The sequence below is a fragment of the Lolium perenne genome, chromosome 4, assembly GCF_019359855.2.
Source record: "Lolium perenne isolate Kyuss_39 chromosome 4, Kyuss_2.0, whole genome shotgun sequence".
Lineage (NCBI taxonomy): Eukaryota > Viridiplantae > Streptophyta > Magnoliopsida > Poales > Poaceae > Lolium > Lolium perenne.
This window is the reverse complement of record NC_067247.2, coordinates 65,315,405-65,320,505: the sequence shown is the minus strand read 5'-3', so window position 1 is coordinate 65,320,505 and position 5,101 is coordinate 65,315,405. Positions and strand designations below refer to the sequence as shown.

The 5,101-nt window shown below is 37.8% G+C and overlaps 1 long non-coding RNA gene across 2 annotated transcripts; it reads right to left on the bottom strand.

The window, feature by feature from the left end:
• Window positions 1–548: 548 nt before the first annotated feature.
• Window positions 549–2,963, bottom strand: LOC127292804 (uncharacterized). 2 transcript variants are annotated; one of them, XR_007845393.2, is made up of 4 exons: window positions 2,515–2,963; window positions 2,035–2,113; window positions 1,477–1,575; window positions 549–634 (listed from the first exon to the last, which is right to left on the bottom strand). It is a non-coding gene; the product is annotated as an uncharacterized lncRNA (long non-coding RNA). The 2 variants fall into 2 exon arrangements; XR_011744344.1 differs by having other exon boundaries at window positions 2,520–2,963.
• Between the last annotated feature and the right edge of the window lie 2,138 nt (window positions 2,964–5,101).

The following is a 5,101-nucleotide window of genomic DNA, read 5'->3' as shown; positions in this document are numbered from 1 at the left end:
TACAATGCAACGCATATTGGTCCGTTGGTAACCATGGGATAGAGCGTTGCAAAGTGGCAACGAATGTCGAGCAACGCATATGGGTCCGTTGGTACATAATATATGTGGATTGAATAATTTATTTTGACACAATTTTTTTTTGGATTGGGTGGCTTTGTAGCTTCAAATATTGCAGTACTTGTTTCCTCCAGAGAATACTACTTAATACATATATTCGGCAGCACACAAGTACAGAATATTAAAGCATTGCATGAAGAAACATTTCTATATTTATAATTAAAATCAACATCCATACATGAAAATAATCTTAAGAGTACACATCTTACAATCTCGCATAACAATATGATATTCTAACTAATTCTATATATATATTCCTTCTCGTGCTCTGCCTTCTAATGTAGCATTTGAATTTGGCAGGCCTTGCTGATAGTTTGCTCCTGCAAAAAGGAAGACCATATTTTAGAACGAACGTTGCAAAAAAAAAACAGTAGGCAAGGGTATAGTAATTTCTACTATATATTTGATCCAAAACATGTAAAAAGGGTATTCTTGCCTATATTAGATGTTACAAGATATACAATTCTGCAACATTGATATCTTCAAGTTGGCAAGCACCAACTTGCATACTTCTTTCCTACAAAATTCAATAGAGACATCAATTTAAATAATACTAGGAAATTGTTAGTAGGCATGTACATATAGAGCAAAGTCTAAACACTTAATCCTACGAGCACAAGTAGAAATGGTCACATCGCTCACATAAGATAGGAGAAGCTCTGTGTGGAGAACATTACAAAAATCACAAAGAACTGCCCACAGTTTGCATTGAAATAAACAAAGGTATATAGTAAGATTTGGTGAAAAAATAGTGTACTCAACCAATCGATTCAAAGACCCTTGAGTCCCAGTTTAATAGGGATTCAAAGGCCCTTAAGTCCCAGTATAATGCGTCCTTGAATGCAGTGAACCTTCTCATGAAAAATATTTCAAATTTCAGTAGAGAAACAGACTCAATTCTGTATTTTTGCTAGTATATAAACAATGGAAATTAGTTTTCCTCGGAATTTTTTCCAGATCACTTGACCTGCACTTCTACCCATTCAGAGTGTAAATTTTATCCGCGAAATTCTACACTGATACTCCAAATTAAGTAGATGAGGGAAAATCATGAATATGCTAGCTATGCACATGCATGGTTCCACCAGCTTTGGTAGGCACAACATGAATTGATATATTGTCACATTAGAGGTACTTTACCATAATTTTAAATTTCGTGGCACATGTGTTGTTTTCTTGGTAGTGAGGGCGTTTACCTACAAGTTATTGGACTTTTTAGTTTCATGCGGTTACATCCTAGAAAGTTCAGAAGCTGAAAGGAAAGTAGTAAAGTATCATAATAGGTGCATAGTTTTTGTACGCATAAATGATCAGAGTAACTACAAAGATATATATAAGATTGTAGTGATTGGCTGATACCTTGACTTGTTCCTTTCAGCCCTGCCACACATACGCATTGTAGCAGCCCTCTTTGGAGCCTTCTACGAGATTTTGAACTGATTTCCATCAAAATTTGACCTATTTATGCAAGAACACCACAGTAAACCAAAGTTGTATTAGAAATGAAATACAAGGTAACTTATGAAACAAGCGACTTGGGCGACAGAAAATACTTGTCTAATAGATTATTTGCACTAGATAAAACGCTCTAACTTTGTGTTCTCTTTAATTATTACTACCATTCCATAAGGGACGCTTGCTTGTCTGTGATTATAAAAGGTATGAGCTAATTATCAATACATGGCAGTGCTTTTACCAATGTAAGGAAACGGGTGCACTGCAATAAATTATAATGCATACCTGATGTTTAGGGGCTTTCTTGCCTGCAGGAATTGTTTCTTTGACATCTTAATAATATCCTTTGTACAAATGCAAATTAAGAAACCATGAGATATATTAACTCAGAGATATGAGCAGTACTACAATAGTGACTGACATCTAGTCAATCCAAACAGGAAAAGATGAAGAGATTTTTACCTGTCTATGTTCATTATCTATCTCCATTGTTAATCTGACGTGCTTGTCACACCTCTGAGGCTATGGCGCAGTAATAATTCTGCAACAAATGCAATGCCTGTGCTTATTTATATATATATGGGAATTCAAAACGCAAGAAGGTTCCAGTTTGACAAGAACTAGACGAGCCGGTAACCAACTATACTGAGTTGGAATCATACGCAGTCTAAATATTATACAAGCTATCTTGCACTAATTACGGATTTGATATTATCCAGGGACCCAAATTCAACCAGATCGTTCCATCAACAAAAGATGTAACCTGAACACCAAGTCACTTTAACTAAAACAGACCCTGGACAGTACAAAACTGTACACATCAGTGAACAACAAGCGGTTACCACACTTGATCAGCGGGCATGTCAAACTAGAAAGTATAGTAAACCGATCAAGCCAAGGGGAAATTAGAGAAAACTGAAAGAGGAAATTGAAATCGCACACCTGACCTCTGTGCACAAATCCAGCTCTGGGAGGATTTCGCATAGATCGGATCTCGTCTGATACGAACAGCAAACCCAAGTCAAGGTCGAGGCAACCCTTAGGCTCCGACAGGTACTCCTCGGCCAGGCTGTACTCTTCATCATCACCGGGCCACCTGACAAGAAGGCAAATGGAACGGGGTAGATCGCTGATGCCGGTCAACAATCTAGGGTTACGTCAGTGATATTTTCCAGGAAATGAATACAAGATATTGTAATCCGAACGGAGAGGTAAATCAGAGAGGAGGTAGGATCTGGGAGCTTCAGCGGCGGAGCTAGCCGGTAGAGGCGGCGGGAGGAGGGAGACGATCAGGCAGTGGGATACGAGGGAGGAGATGATACTGTTTTGAGATGAGGAGTAGAGAAGTTTATGCCAAGAGAAGAGGAAAAACTGGTGGGACGTAGAGGAAAACCCGCTCATTAAAACTCGCATGCCAAGTTACCAAAATAATATACACAGTATCCCCGCGCATCTCACACTTAGCGCGAAAAAACAGATTTTCATGCGCACGCAGTAGACCAATTATTTTCACCTGCAACGGATACAACTGCACCACATATATATGTATCTACAATGAATACTTACAACGCATATGAAAATAGTTGTAAAGTATGTGTTGTAATATGATGGTTCCTCTTGTAGTGACCCTAAACCCTAAACCCTAGACCCTAAACCCTAGACCCTAAACCCTAACCCTAACCCTAACCCTAACCCTAAACCCTAGCTAACCCTAAAACCCTAATTAAACCCTATGTATAGGCCAACGACACTTAATTGTACGTGCATCGAGCGAGCCGGGGGTGCCTCGCGGTCCTCTAATTAAATTAAATGTGCCATGCATTAACCCTAAACCATATATATGTAACTAACCCTAGCTAGCTAATCAACCCTACTTAATTAAAACACATAACCCTAAACTATACTAGCTAGCTATAACCCGATCTAATAAAAACATGCTCTATATGTAGCAGCTAGCTAGCAAACCGTAGATTAACACCAATTAAAATATACATGGCCTATATCGATCATGTTGTATAACATATCCCTGAGATTCATTAATTAATTATATAATTATCGTGATAAATTAATTAACTTGAATTTTGACAAGTTCTCTCGAATGAAAACACATTTGATTAAGTTGCCTCATAATATATATATATAATTAGTGTGCATGCATGGCCTACAATGCATTCGTGCATATATTTTAATGTATATTTGAACATATTCTTGGGGATTTCAATCTCTCTCTCGATCATCTATATATCGTTGGTGGCCCAAAAAACACACATATATACGCATGCACTTTATGCGTAAAGGCGCGGGTGCCTCGATCTAATAATGTGTGTGCGCACTCGATCGATGATCCCTAAACCTTAAACAACCCTAAAACCCTAAATCCCTAATCCCTAAACCCTAAACACCCTAAACACTAAAACCTAGACCCTAGACCCTAAACCCTAACCCTAACCATCTGCCCTAGCTAACCCTAAACCCTAATTAAACCCTATGTATAGGCCAACGACACTTAATTAATTAAATTAATTAAATGCGCCATGCATTAACCCTAAACCATATATATGTAACTAACCCTAGCTAATCAACCCTACTTAATTAAAACACATAACCCTAAACTATACTAGATATAACCCGATCTAATAAAAACATGCTCTATATATAGCAGCTAGCTAGCTAGCAAACCGTAGATTAACACCAATTAAAATATACATGGCCTATATCGATCATGTTGTATAACATATCCCTGACATTCATTAATTAATTATATAATTATCGTGATAAATTAATTAACTTGAATTTTGACAAGTTCTCTCGAATGAAAACACATTTGATTAAGTTGCCTCATAATATATATATATATAATTAGTGTGCATGCATGGCCTACAATGCATTCGTGCATATATTTTAATGTATATTTGAACATATATATTCTTGGGGATTTCAATCTCGATCTCTCTCTCTCGATCATCTATATATCGTTGGTGGCCCAAAAAACACACAGATATACGCATGCACTTTATGCGTAAAGGAGCGCGCGGGTGCCTCTAATAATGTGTGTGCGCACTCGATCGATGATCCCTAAACCTTAAACAACCCCTAAAACCTTAAATCCCTAATCCCTAATAATCCCTAGCTAATCCCTAAACCCTAAACACCCTAAACACTAAACCCTAACCCTAAACCCTAGCTAACCCTAAACCCTAAACCCTAGACCCTAAACCCTAGACCCTAAACCCTAACCCTAATTAACCCTAAACCCTAGCTTACCCCTAAAACCCTAATTAAACCCTATGTATAGGCCAACGACACTTAATTGTACGTGCATCGAGCAGGCCAGGGGGTGCCTCGCGGTCCTCTAATTAAATTAAATGTGCCATGCATTAACCCTAAACCATATATATGTAACTAACCCTAGCTAGCTAATCAACCCTACTTGATTAAAACACATAACCCTAAACTATACTAGCTAGCTATAACCCGATCTAATAAAAACATGCTCTATATGTAGCAGCTAGCTAGCAAACCGTAGATT